This window comes from Rhinatrema bivittatum, chromosome 11 (genome assembly GCF_901001135.1).
Source record: "Rhinatrema bivittatum chromosome 11, aRhiBiv1.1, whole genome shotgun sequence".
Taxonomy (NCBI): domain Eukaryota; kingdom Metazoa; phylum Chordata; class Amphibia; order Gymnophiona; family Rhinatrematidae; genus Rhinatrema; species Rhinatrema bivittatum.
The window spans coordinates 4,854,551-4,870,285 of NC_042625.1; positions in this window are offsets into that span (position 1 = coordinate 4,854,551).

Below are 15,735 nucleotides of genomic sequence, written 5' to 3' on the forward strand. Positions count from 1 at the left end.
TTGCCAAACATTCAGAGACCCTCTTCTGGCCTTCTCTGGCACCCCGGACTTATAGCCTGAACATCAGCCGCGCACCCTTGATCGTGGTGGGCACACCCCTGAACTTTCTCTCAAGGAGATCCTGCGAGGCCCACCATAGACCAGGTGGTCAGAGTAACCAAGGGCTCAACCTAAGGGAACCCCGGGTTGCTAGTAGTGAAGCTCTAGCTAGCCTCTGTCTCCTCTTGTGCTCCGCCTCCTGGTGGCAGGCGCTGTCTGGGTCTGACCAGGGGGCCAAGGGTCCACCTCCCAGCACAACACAAAATGGCCATAATGCAATTTGCAATACATTTTTGGAATTGCATTTTAGCCTTTTCTGGACTTGGGGAGAGAGAGCGAGAGACTCACTGTGTGCACTTATTTATATCTCTACAGGAGCTGTTAAGCGCCACGCCATTTTTTATGACGCTTACATATCCAGGGATACAAGAACACTTAGATTTTTGTAGAAAATATACTTTTTTATTGATCAATATAAGTATTCTTGGGAGATGCTGATGTCATGTCTCTGACAAACTGACTACCAGCATCCCATTGAATACAGGAAGTGATCCTTCTTTTATAGATAACATAATATTGTACTGGGTTAGAAGATTCTAGAGTGCGTGACTACCTCGAGGTTGTCATGTCAACAGCATGACTTATCATGCTGTTGACATGAGCTACCCCTGAGTATTTCTCCAAGGTGGGGCCCATTTACCATCACTCATTAGATAGTCCTTTGTTCTGTTAGAATCTTACTGGTCAGGCTAATTAACACATCTGAAGTTGTGTTTACAGAAACCCCTGAGAAAGAGTGCCTCTATTGTGACAGTATAGCCTGAAGTTCCCTCCGTTGGCTGCTTCTTTGTGTGATCCTATAATTATGCATCACAGTATGGAGCCAGCTTCGACTGCCTGTCCAGAGATCCTGGGAATTCTTGCAGGTCAGGCTTAGCAAGTCACTTTGAGATCACATAGGCTAAGCGAACAGAGTATTCTGGGTTTGTTTTCAGGCTCAGGTACACCCATCTAATAGGTCAAGGTGAGGGAGTGGTGGTTTAGGGGCCAGTTTCGCATGTAGAGTGAGATGTATGAACAGCACAGGACATGTTGGTGAAAATTTGACATCATGTGGCGTGAGGAAAGTCTCACAAAGATGAAATTTTGTACTATGTTATTTCACCCTAGCTTGATGGCACTCTGTTATAGCATCCATCAAGCTAGGGTAGAGCAGATGTAACCTGCATGCACCGGCTGGCTGCTGGCACCTGCTTCCCCAAGACAGCAGCTAATGGCGCTATCCCGGCCTGCCCCCACCCCGCCCCTTTTCCCTTGGCTGGTACTTCTGCATGTACCGGGATTTATGTGCATGGCTGGGCCTGTTGTAAAACACGCACAATGGGTGCAAGGCCCAACCCCACACAAACCCCAAAATTTACACACATTGCCCTTTTAAAATCCAGGCTTTATTGCAGATCTTAGCAGTTCATCTAGTGACAAAAATGTCAATGCAGGAGCATATCATGACACTCACCAACTGCAGCAATTACATTGCCTGTTTCATTCTATGTAAAATTTAAGATTTTAATTTTGGTTTTTAAGTCACTAAAAAATGAACACCTTGCTTATTTTACAAGAATGTGTAAGCCTTATCAGCCTCTCATTCATTACACTCTTCCAATCAGCTTTTGTTGACTATTCCAACCATAGGAAAAGCTAGACAAGGGACTAGAAACTGGGCTCTGTCAATAATAGGGTCCTAAATTCTAGAATGACTTGCCTGAAGAATTGCTTATATTGTTTAAGGAAGCATTTATTTGATTTAGAATCTTGTTTTATGAGAAAGCATTAAAATAATACAATATATATGTTAAATGTGCTATCCGCTTGCCCCATTTGTTTAGAACTCTCTTCCCTCAAAAAGGAGCTGGCTAAAGCTAAAGCAGAATTAGCAGCAATAAAGAAAGTTTCACTCACTTCACAGTATTCCAAAATTAATTCCTCATTACCACAAAAAAAAAACCCAAGGAAAAGTTTACAGTGGGCTCAGGTAGGATAAGACCTGTGACCCACAGACACCCATTCTACACAATTGTGCAGCCCACATGTCTTTCTCCCCCCACACACACAGGGCAACAAGGAACCCAAAAATAAACATGATTATGGTGGGCTCTGGTATAGTAAGACCGGTGATGCAGAAACACACACTCTCTCAAGTGACACAAGTACAAGAATGTGTAAGACAGGCTAAGAGAGAATTTGAAAAGAAGTTGGCTGTAGAGGCAAAAACTCACAGTAAAAACTTTTTTAAATATATCCGAAGCAGAAAGCCTGTGAGGGAGTCAGTTGGACCGTTAGATGATCGAGGGGTTAAAGGGGCACTTAGAGAAGATAAGGCCATCGCGGAAAGATTAAATGATTTCTTTGCTTCGGTGTTTACTGAAGAGGATGTTGGGGAGGTACCCGTAATGGAGAAGGTTTTCATGGGTAATGATTCAGATGGACTGAATCAAATCACGGTGAACCTAGAAGATGTGGTAGGCCTGATTGACAAACTGAAGAGTAGTAAATCACCTGGACCGGATGGTATATACCCCAGAGTTCTGAAGGAACTAAAAAATGAAATTTCAGACCTATTAGTAAAAATTTGTAACTTATCATTAAAATCATCCATTGTACCTGAAGACTGGAGGATAGCAAATGTAACCCCAATATTTAAAAAGGGCTCCAGGGGCGATCCGGGAAACTACAGACCGGTTAGCCTGACTTCAGTGCCAGGAAAAATAGTGGAAAGTGTTCTAAACATCAAAATCACAGAACATATAGAAAGACATGGTTTAATGGAACAAAGTCAGCATGTCTTTACCCAGGGCAAGTCTTGCCTCACAAATCTGCTTCACTTTTTTGAAGGAGTTAATAAACATGTGGATAAAGGTGAACCGGTAGATATAGTATACTTGGATTTTCAGAAGGCGTTTGACAAAGTTCCTCATGAGAGGCTTCTAGGAAAAGTAAAAAGTCATGGGATAGGTGGTGATGTCCTTTCGTGGATTGCAAACTGGCTAAAAGACAGGAAACAGAGAGTAGGATTAAATGGGCAATTTTCTCAGTGGAAGGGAGTGGACAGTGGAGTGCCTCAGGGATCTGTATTGGGACCCTTACTGTTCAATATATTTATAAATGATCTGGAAAGAAATACGACGAGTGAGATAATCAAATTTGCAGATGACACAAAATTGTGCAGAGTAGTTAAATCACAAGCAGATTGTGATAAATTGCAGGAAGACCTTGTGAGACTGGAAAATTGGGCATCCAAATGGCAGATGAAATTTAATGTGGATAAGTGCAAGGTGATGCATATAGGGAAAAATAACCCATGCTATAATTACACGATGTTGGGTTCCATATTAGGTGCTACAACCCAAGAAAGAGATCTAGGTGTCATAGTGGATAACACATTGAAATCGTCGGTTCAGTGTGCTGCGGCAGTCAAAAAAGCAAACAGAATGTTGGGAATTATTAGAAAAGGAATGATGAATAAAACGGAAAATGTCATAATGCCTCTGTATCGCTCCATGGTGAGACCGCACCTTGAATACTGTGTACAATTCTGGTCGCCGCATCTCAAAAAAGATATAATTGCGATGGAGAAGGTACAGAGAAGGGCTACCAAAATGATAAGGGGAATGGAACAACTCCCCTATGAGGAAAGACTAAAGAGGTTAGGACTTTTCAGCTTGGAGAAGAGACGACTGAGGGGGGATATGATAGAGGTGTTTAAAATCATGAGAGGTCTAGAACGGGTAGATGTGAATCGGTTATTTACTCTTTCGGATAGTAGAAGGACTAGGGGACACTCCATGAAGTTAGCATGGGGCACATTTAAAACTAATCGGAGAAAGTTCTTTTTTACTCAACGCACAATTAAACTCTGGAATTTGTTGCCAGAGAATTTGGTTTGTGCAGTTAGTATAGCTGTGTTTAAAAAAAGGATTGGATAAGTTCTTGGAGGAGAAGTCCATTACCTGCTATTAAGTTCACTTAGAGAATAGCCACTGCCATTAACAATGGTTACATGGAATAGACTTAGTTTTTGGGTACTTGCCAGGTTCTTATGGCCTGGATTGGCCACTGTTGGAAACAGGATGCTGGGCTTGATGGACCCTTGGTCTGACCCAGTATGGCATTTTCTTATGTTCTTATGTTCTTACAAAATGCCTTATCTGTATCACATAAGTATAAAGCTCTGGTGAAAGATTGATGTGGTATCTGAAAAAAAATAAGAAACCCAATGCATACAGAAATTCCAAAATACAATCAATAACCAAAGAAAGCAGCTCATTGTGCTGGGTGACTATCATCAGAGGCACTAATTTGGGAACTCTTCTAGAAGGAAACACTACAGTTAAAAGCCTCCCAGGATCATCGGCCAGCAGAAATGCCTTTCAGATAGTCAAAACGATCAAAGAAGAAAGCAAAGACTCTAAAGCTCATATTATCATCCATCTGGGAACAACAACCTTGCTAGTAACAGCATCCAAGCGGTGCGGAGAGATTTCCAGTCTCCAGCAAAGCAGATTAGTCACATGGCGACAACCATCGCCTTTTCAGAAGTGTTACCTGTTCAGGGAAAGGGGAAGGAGAGACTAAGCCATATTGATAACTTCAATGTATGGCTCAAATCATGGTATAAGCAACAAAGGTTTGGATTTATTGGGGGCTGGGGCCATGTATGGAACAACAAAAAGCTATATAATCAAAGATGGCTTTCATCTCTCTGTGGCAGGAAAAAGGATCCTTAGAGATAAATTCAAATCCTATGTCATAAGGCATTTAAACTAGAAGCCGGGGGTAGCAGAAAGAAATTATATCATCCCCCAAATACAAATGTAATGGAAAAGGGTGAAGTGGATAACAAAACTCAACTAAGTAAGTCACAAAAGGAGTCCAAGAAAAGCTGCAAAGCTATGAGCACAAATGCTCATAGTTTGGGCAATAAAATTCCAGATCTGCAAGCCCTAATGGTGGAGGCGGACTTGGACGTTGTTGCTGTCACAGAGACGTGGTTCACGGAATCTCATGATTGGGATACGGCAATACCAGGCTATAATTTGTTAAGGAAGGGCAGAGAGGATAGGAAAGGGGGAGGAGTGGCTCTTTATGTCAGAAATAATATCCAAGCATCTGAGCTGCAAGGAAGATGGGGCAAAGAAGAAGCATTATGGGCCGACCTAAAAAAAAAAAGATGGGGGCTTCTGTTTTTATTGGACTGGTCTACAGGCCTCCAAATCAAATGGAAGAGCTTGACAAAGATCTGGTTGAAGACATCCAAAAGATGGGAAAGAAGGGAGAAGTGGTGCTTGTTGGAGATTTTAATCTGCTGGATGTAGACTGGAGAATCCCTTCTGCAGAATCTAACAGTAGTAGAGAAATAGTGGATGCCCTGCAAGAGACTCTGTTCAAACAAATGGTAATGGAACCCATGAGGGAGGGAGCTATACTCGATTTAGTTCTCACTAATGGAGATAATGTCTCTAATGTCCAGGCAGGTGCCCACCTCAGCACCAGTGATCATCATACGGTATGGTTTCATATCACAAATAGGATATGGAGAAGTAGCATGAAGACCTGAGTTTTGCAGTTCAAAAACACAGACTTTGATGAACTGGGGAAGTACCTGGAGGAAGAACTAGAAGGCTGGAAGAACAAGAGAGATGTGGAACAATAGTGGACCAAACTAAAAGGAGCAATTACCAAGGCAACTAATCTATATGTTAGAAAAGTAAAGAAAAGCAAGAGAAAAATGAAACCTATCTCGTTCTCAAAGGAGGTGGCAGACAAAATAAAAGCTAAAAGAATAGCGTTCAAGAAATATAAAGAATCCCAAAGAGGCGCACAAGGAAGAATATCTGGTGGAACTGAGGGAGATGAAGAAAGCAATCAAGAAAGTGAAAATTCAAGCGGAAGAAAGGATTGTCAAAGAGGTAAAAGCGAGGTGACAAAACATTTTTCAGATACATCAGGGAAAGGAGAAAAGTCCAAAGTGGTATACTGAAATTGAAAGGTGAAAAGGATCAATGGGTGGAGACAGCTGAAGAAATGGCAGAAATATTAAACAAATACTTCAGTTCAGAATTCACTAAAGAAGACCCCAGAGAAGGACCGACACTAGTTAACAAGAAACTGGAGGGGAGCGGAATGGATGAAACTCCGTTTACGGAAGAGAATGTATGGGAAGAGCTAAGAAAACTGAAGGTGGGCAAAGCCATGGGGGCCTGATGAGGTTCATCCCAGGATACTGAGGGAGCTCAGAGATGTGCTGGCGGCTCCGCTGTGTGACCTGTTCAATAGTTCCCTGGAAACGGGAGTAGTGCCGAGTGATTGGAGAAGAGCGATGGCGGTCCCGCTTCACAAGAGCGGGATAGAGTGGAGGCTGGAAACTACAGACCGGTTAGCCTTACCTCTGTGGTGGGAAAAGTATTGGAGTCGCTGCTGAAGGAAAGAATAATGAACTGTCTACAAGCAGCAGAATTGATGGACCAGAGGCAGCATGGTTTCACCAAGGGAAGGTCCTGTCAGACAAATCTGATCGACTTTTTTGATTGGGTGACTAAGGAATTGGATCGAGGAAGAGCACTCAATGTCATCTACTTGGATTTTAGCAAAGTTTTTGATACGGTCCCGCACAGGAGGCTTGTGAATAAAATGAGAAGCTTGGGTTTGAGTGGAATGCCGCAAGGGTCGGTGTTGGGACCGGTCCTGTTCAATATCTTTATGAGCGACATTGCGGATGGGATAGAAGGTAAGGTTTGTCTATTTGTGGATGATACTAAGATCTGCAACAGAGTGGACATGCCTGAAGGAGTGGAGAGAATGAGACGGGTTTTAAGGAACTAGAAGACTGGTCAAAATTATTTATTTTATTTATTTTTGGTTTATTATATACCGACCTTCCTGTAAAAAATTACAAATCAGACCGGTTTACAATGAACAAAAAATTGCATAAGAGCGTTACATGGAACAGTGAGAGAACCAGGGCTAAGAACTTGCCCATTTCAACAGAAACAATACTCTACATAGTTAAAAAACCTAAATAACTAATTAGTTACATCTGAACAGACATTGATCAATACTTAATAATCTGAATTAAACAGGGTTCTAAGTGAGATAAATATTTAATGAATCTGTTTAAAAGTTTTTAACTGACAAGGTAAGAGTCTTACGGCAGACTTAGTCAGATGAGGATAAGGAGTCTAGCTATAAGGGGGGGGGGGGGTCTTGATCAATGGGCGCTAATTTTCAAAATGAGGCTAGGATAAAATTAGAACAATGATTATTATTGTTATGGCAGCTGAGATTCAATGCCAAGAAGTGCAGAGTCATGCATATGGGCTGTGGAAATCCGAAAGAATTGTATTCGAGGGGGGAGAAGGGCTGATGTGCACGGAGCAGGAGAGAGACCTGGGGGTGATAGTGTCTAATGATCTGAAGTCGGCAAAACAGTGTGACAAGGAGATAGTTAAAGCCAGAAGAATGCTGGGCTGCATAGAGAGAGGAATATAGAGTAAGAAAAGGGAGTCCTCATTTGGCAGGAGTCCTCAAGGACTTGTACAGGTCCTTGGTGAGGCCTCACCTGGAGTACTGTGCTCAGTTCTGGAGACCGTATTTCCGAAGGGACAGAGACAGGATAGTGTCGGTCCAGAGAAGGGTGACCAAAAAGGTGGATGATCTTCATCCAATGACTTATGAGGAGAGACTGAAGAATCTAAATGATTATACCCTGGAGGAAAGGAGGAGCAGACATTCAGATACTTGAAAGGCTTTAATGATCCACAGTCAACGACAAACCTTTTCCGTTGGAAAAAAATCAGCAGAACCAGGGGTCACGACTTAAAACTCCAGGGAGGAAGACTCAGAACCAATGTCAGGAAGTATTTCTTCATGGAGAGGTTGGTGGATGTCTGGAACACCCTTCCGGAGGAAATGGTGAAGACCAAAACTGTGAAGGATTTCAAAGGGGCGTGGGATAAATACTGTGGATCCATAAAGCCTGGAGGATGGGAATGAAGAGAAGAGGTATGGGGGTGGCTTGTAGGAATGACAGCTACTACCTGGTGATTAATACCCTTATTCAATAAACATTCACACGGTTAATGAGACTCCAACATTGCTTTATGCTTCAATGGCAAGAGGAAATGTGGAAAAGAGGATTTCATTCAGGCAACAACCAACAAGGTAGCACAGTCTGGGTAAACAAATAAGCATGGGAGTAGCTTGCTTGTTGCAGCAGTTACTACCTCAAACCAATTTAAGCCTGTTACTTCACTTGGAAAGCATATCCAGCACAGCTCACTGTGCTGGATATGCTTTCAATGGCAGGGGAATGACAAAAAGAGGATTTATATTCAGACAACAACAAAGGACTGAATTGCACAGTCTGGGGAAACAAATAAGTGTGGGAGTAGCTTGCTTATTGCAGCAGTTACTACCCCTAACAAATTAAGCCTGATACTTCACTTTGAATGCATATCCATCCAGCGCAGCTCACTGCTTCAACAGCAGGGAGAATGAAGTAATAGGAGTTACATCCAGCCATTACATCCAGGCATTGATCTGAGCAGTATGAGTATACAAACATCGGGGTAACTTGCTCGATATGAAGGTTACTACCCTCAAACATAATGCCTTATATTTCACTTTGATACAGCTCCAACACTGCTCTCTGCATCAATGGCAGGGGTGGAAGGAAATTAGAATAAAAAAGCTACCAATAAGGGCCCTGAACTCAGCGGTCGGAGTAACAGATAAGTATGAGAAAATAACTATGAAAGCCTGCTGGGCAGACTGGATGAGCCTATTGGTCTTCTTCTGCCGTCATTTCTATATATGTTTCTATGATTTCATCACTATAAACAGACTATAAATATTTTAAACTACTCAACTTTCTTCTTTCAATTCCAACATACCCAACGGCAACTTGTCTCTAGGAGCGATCCTAGATGAAGAGCTGCAGCAACAATCTCTGTTCTAGTCTCTCTGGTAATAATCTATAGAGTTTCTTCAGCATGCCTTGGACCATCTTCAGCATTCCTTGGACCATCACTAGGGTGTTTCAGTTCAGAGGTTTTGAATTATCACTAATACAGGGGGGCAACAAAACAAGATTGCCATACTGGGTCAGACCAAAGGTCCATCAAGCCCAGTATCCTGTTTCCAACAGTGGCCAGTCCAGGTCACAAGTACTTGGCAGGATCCCAAAGGATACACCAGTGGTATAGCTACGGGTGGGCCCACTTTGGGCTTAGGCCCACCCAAGTAGGGCATCTTAGTGGGAGCAGGGATGGATTAAGGGGCGGGCCAATAGGTGCTGAGCTGAAAAGTGGCATTCAGTCAGGGCCTCAATATTTTACAAGGATGTTGATATGGCAGAAGTGGGCAGCCACCACCGCAAGGCACTTGGTGAATACCCAAGGGGCTGATGAGAGTCCAAAGGGAAGCACCCGGAACTGATAATGTGAATCCTGTAGAGTGAAGTGAAGAAATTGCCAGTGGAAAGGATGAATTGGAATGTGATGATATGCATTTTTGAGGGCCAGAGCTGTGAGCCAATTCCCTTGCCGCAAAAGTGGGAAAATAATGAGAAGGGAGATCATCTTGAACTTTTCTCTCCAAAGGTAGAAGCTAAGGCATCTCAAATCCAAGATGTGCCTGAGATCTCCAGTTTTCTTGGGGATCAGAAAGAACAGTGCACAGCTGGTCTGACAGAACCAGCTCCACCATCTGGATGAGAAGTAGATAACGCAGCTCCTGCCATAAGATGGGAAGCTGGACAGCGGCGGAGGTGGTGGGAGACAAAAATCCAGGTAGTATCCTTTGGCTACAATACTGAGGCACCCATCGGTCTGACGTGATGTGAATCCAAGCTTCCAAGAAGAGAAGATGACCCCTGACCAGCAGTGTCTGAAAAGATTTTGGAAACAGAGTGGAATTGTCAAAAAGGGCAAGAATGGCTGCTGAGACTGGCATTGAGCCGATTAATCCCATGTCCTAGGACTTGCTGGCTGGTGTGGATGAACCGACATTAGGCGCTAAGTGAAAGGATGCAAAATGTTATACAAATATTACTCCATTTGCACTTGGTGGGCAACAATGCAGGAAACTAGCATTGCTGACCAACATCTTTCAACCTGTGGCATCCAGAAACCATACCTAACTCATCACCATCCAATGTCAACCAGTAGTTGATTTAGAATCTTGTTTTATGAGATATATATTGTATTATTTTAATGCTTTATGTTAAATGTGCTATCCGCTTAGCATGATTTAATCACTATAAACAGACTACAAATATTTTAAACAAAGAACCAACCCAAGCACCATCTTGCAAAAATACATTGCTGCTCATTTGGCAGGAGTCCTCATTAAAAAAACAAAAAAAAAACCAAACGCCTCCAATAACCTTTGCATCTTCACCTGTCTCCTCATGTCTTATACACATTCATCAAGGAGAGAGATGATTCAGGATTAGGCTCCTGAGTCCCCCTTCCCTCTTGCAGCCTAGAGGGACAAAGGGAACATGTAAACCGGAGTGATTTGTAGTCCCTACAAGAACTTCGGTATATAAAAATTAAAAATAAATAAATAAATAAACAGAAGGTGATAAACATAAGAAAAAGTAAAAATAACTTGGAGAAGGGGATAACAAGAAGTTAGCAGTCATTTCTATGTTTCAATAACAATGCCTCATGTCTGCATTTGTGGGAAGAGTGGTTTATTTATTATTATTAAATGATTATTTTGGATATTCAGTCCTCATACCCTATTTCCCATCCTAAGCATGTTTCAACACTCGTGTGTCTCTCTTGTCAAGGGAAAATAAAATTCAAGCAATTCTTCATGTTGATTCACTGGTAAAAATACCCCTATGTAGGCTTATTTTCCTATTTCTGCTTTTCCCCAGCACAAGTAGACATACAAGTCCTGTCATAAATGACAAACCTTAGAAGAACTCCCCTGTCTGGATTTGTCTGATCAAGACATTCAGAATGCCTTACAATTCACACTTATTACTGTTAAGGAACACCACAGATAGATTTTGCATGGCTCCTATTTTCCAGCATTCCTGCTATTGGCCATCTCTCTACTACTGTTCTGTGCTTACAAGCCTTAGTAGAAACCCTTAAGAATGCTACCCAGGATAATCTTCATGCTCTAGCACATCAATTAGCTGAAACGCATTGTTATGCCATGGATACCCATATAGCATTACATTTAATCCTGGCAAAAAATGGGATGTTTGCTAAGTACTAAATGATAAACTCAGTGCCCACTGATGCACAGAGATTACTGATCATACCCCACAGATACTGAACAGCACTAAATGGTTAACTAAACATTATAATCTTTTCCAAGATGGGCCAAATAACCTGACTGGGCTATTAGCATGTATGTATGGTGGGAACAGATTAAGGCATGGGAAAGAAAAAACTGATTTATGTTTGCATTAGCCTTGCTATTATACATGGAATTATTTTGATACGTATTGTGAAAGCTATGACTTGTGTGATCACTCTTCCTCTGCATAATGTGGAAATACATATGAATAACTTACGAGTGATTAATCTGCTTCAAGATTTGGCAGGTGGAATGTGGGAAATTATTTTAAAGAGGAAGGTAGTGTGCGGAAGAGTATTATGCCACAATAGGAATGAAGCAGAGAAAAGCACTGATATTATTAGTGTAATTATTTAATATAAGGCTTATAAATTATAAGAATAAATATGCCATTTTTCTTAGTCTGCTTATAACAAAAAACTGTTTGTCACAAAAAACTAGTCCTGAGATCAGATATATGGAAAGAGCAGTTACTCAGAAAGGCTAACTGTGCAGATATTTGAGGAAAACAGGACTTAGCTTCCTGGCCACATCCAGCTGTTGCTGATGAGATAACAGATAGTTGGAGCCTCAGTGAGAACATGGGGAGTGGTCCAGAGAAAAACTAGAACAAAAGTTCAGAAGAATTAACTTAAAAAGAGCAACATGAGACTAACTGTTTGAAGTCAGAGAACCAATAGCTCGGAGGAAAAGCTTTTTGGACATTACCAGTGTTAATGAAGTGACCCTCGTAGTAGGGAAAAGCTTTTTGGACATTATCAGTGGCTAATGAAGTGATCAATGACGGTCTTTGAGCTTCATGAATGATGGACTATGGCACTTCTAGGTTAAAGTGACTATGGCACTTCTAGGTTAAAGCACCTAAGCTTTAACCCATATTCTCTACTGTATTTCTTAATTATTACTTGCCTTTACTTTACATAAGAACATAAGAAAATGCCATACTGGGTCAGACCAAGGGTCCATCAAGCCCAGCATCCTGTTTCCAACAGTGGCCAATCAATCCAGGCCACAAGAACCTGGCAAATACCCAAAAACTAAGTCTATTCCATGTAACCATTACTAATGGCAGTGGCTATTCTCTAAGTGAACTTAATAGCAGGTAATGGACTTCTCCTCCAAGAACTTATCCAATCCTTTTTTAAACACAGCTATACTAACTGCACGAACCACATTCTCTGGCAACAAATTCCAGAGTTTAATTGTGCGTTGAGTAAAAAAGAACTTTCTCCGATTAGTTTTAAATGTGCCCCATGCTAACTTCATGGAGTGCCCCCTAGTCTTTCTACTATCCGAAAGAGTAAATAACCGATTCACATCTACCCGTTCTAGACCTCTCATGATTTTAAACACCTCTATCATATCCCCCCTCAGTCGTCTCTTCTCCAAGCTGAAAAGTCCTAACCTCTTTAGTCTTTCCTCATAGGGGAGTTGTTCCATTCCCTTTATCATTTTGGTAGCCCTTCTCTGTACCTTCTCCATCGCAATTATATCTTTTTTGAGATGCGGCGACCAGAATTGTACACAGTATTCAAGGTGCGGTCTCACCATGGAGCGATACAGAGGCATTATGACATTTTCCGTTTTATTCATCATTCCTTTTCTAATAATTCCCAACATTCTGTTTGCTTTTTTGACTGCTGCAGCACACTGAACCGACGATTTCAATGTGTTATCCACTATGACACCTAGATCTTTCTTGGGTTGTAGCACCTAATATGGAACCCAACATCGTGTAATTATAGCATGGGTTATTTTTCCCTATATGCATCACCTTGCACTTATCCACATTAAACTTCATCTGCCATTTGGATGCCCAATTTTCCAGTCTCACAAGGTCTTCCTGCAATTTATCACAATCTGCTTGTGATTTAACTACTCTGAACAATTTTGTGTCATCTGCAAATTTGATTATCTCACTCGTCGTATTTCTTTCCAGATCATTTATAAATATATTGAACAGTAAGGGTCCCAATACAGATCCCTGAGGCACTCCACTGTCCACTCCCTTCCACTGAGAAAATTGCCCATTTAATCCTACTCTCTGTTTCCTGTCTTTTAGCCAGTTTGCAATCCACGAAAGGACATCGCCACCTATCCCATGACTTTTTACTTTTCCTAGAAGCCTCTCATGAGGAACTTTGTCAAACGCCTTCTGAAAATCCAAGTATACTATATCTACCGGTTCACCTTTATCCACATGTTTATTAACTCCTTCTTTCCAGCTACTTAAGCTTCCAAGTTCTTACTCCCTGTTGAATGTAACTTTACCTTATTCACCTCTATTGTTTAATCTACTTTAGTTACGCTTCAGTTATTCCCCTGTTAAATGTAAACCGATCCGATATGGTTATTACTATGAAGGTCAGTATAAAAAAGTGTTAAATAAAATAAATAAATCAATGAGTGTTGCTGATTTCCCAATGCATTGTCCCAGATTTCCAAAATACATCATATTGGGAACTGTAAGGAAAGTATTGTGTGTACATATTCTTTAATGCAAACTCTATGTTTTGATTGCTTATTCTTAGACTTAAGTAAAGCTTCTATACTTGAAATTAAGTGTGTTGTGTATTCTGTGACATAACCTACCACTCAGCCACCCCCAACCTTTCACATGAGGAACGTGGAGAAAAGAGACAGAGACCAACTTGAAAAGAAAAATAAAGAGATCAGACAACAAAGGTACAAAAAGCTTTTTATTTTGCATTTTTAGTGATTGGAATATGCCATCTTTGGGAATGTGCATTTCTAATATTTGTATTTTGTTCTTTCTGCTCACAGAGTTTTGTTTCTCAAGCTTTCCATTTCAATTTTGTCTGCACATTTCTGTTTCTAATGTGTAATCCCTTATTCTATTAGGAAACATAGCATAGTAACAATGGCAGAAAAGGACCAAATAGTTCATCCAGACTGCCCAACAAGCTTCTTATGGTAGGGTTGGTTTGTGTTGTGTCATGTGTGTGACTGAGTGTTGCGACCGTCGCTGCTCGACGCCCTCACTCCGCCCTCTTTACCTCTGTGGTGACTCCCTCTGGGTCTGATGGACGGCTGGCTACCACGGTGTCTCCGGACCGACGCTGTATTCCGCCATCTTGTCCTGATGCCTAGGGCACACGCGCGTCCCGACTCTTGTACCAGCAAGGGCGCGAACTTCAGGGGTGTCCCCCTGAGATGACGTCATCTGCTTCCAATATTTAAAGGTCTTTGAAAATGCTAACAAACTGAGCCTGGATTTATCAAAATGCGATAAGTATCGCATGCGATAGCAAAAGGGGCGTGGTTTATGCCAATATACAGTTTATCGCAATTTGCACTAATTACCTATGAGAAGAGCTAAGTTAGCGCAAATTACGATAACCTTTTCAGACTTTGCAATAAGTGCCAGACCTGTTGGTTTTCCTGCATTCAACCACTGGGAGTGGGAGAGAGAGAGAGTGAGTGTGAGAGAGAGAGTAGCCATACTGTCTTTTCCCTACCATATTTGTATCCCTATGGTAGGCCCAGCTAGTAACTCGAGGTGAGTTTTAGGTATTAGTGTAGGGGGTTAGGGGCCACTTTGACATTCAACGTGAGATGTACGAACAGAACAGTGGTCTCTTGTGAAGATTTGATGGCCTTCGGAGTGAGGAAACTCACCCAAACATGAGATTTGGCCAATGTTCTCTCAACCTAGCTTGATGGACTCTCTACCTGAGTAACATCAAGCTAGGTTGAGACTGGCTAACCCAGCCCACTCCCCGCCCCTACCTCCTCCTGTTTTTCAAATTTGCATCGCACCATATGATATGGTGCTATCGCACATGCGGTAACAGGGCTTTTCGCATGTGATAAGCCCTTAATGCATGCAAAAATGCCTTAGCGCATTTTGATACATGAGGGGGTGAGTTAGCAAGGATACGCAAGGGGATTCGTTCCAAGCTACTCTGCCTTCTCGGACTTACCAGAGGTACCCGCTCCTCGGGGGCCTCGCTCTTTTCTTTATTTTCAGATTACAGATAGGAACAGGTACTCGCTCCTCGAGGGCCCATGTTCCTGGACACTCTGAAGATTCTCTTCTGCCTGGAAACTATCACTGCTACAAACAACTGTGAGTTTCCATCGCTCTCTCAGAGCTTTCCCTGGAACCAGGTACTCTCTCTCGAGGGCCTAATCCTTTCTAGCTCCTGAGCTTACTTGAGACCTTACATGAGTTTTGTCATCTAGTTCTATTCATGAACTCTGCCTACTCACTTTCTACACTTTCTCAACAGCTCAGCCATCCTGGGATTGTTGTTCCAGTACCTGAGTGACTACAGCCCTGCCGGGCATATCAGCTCA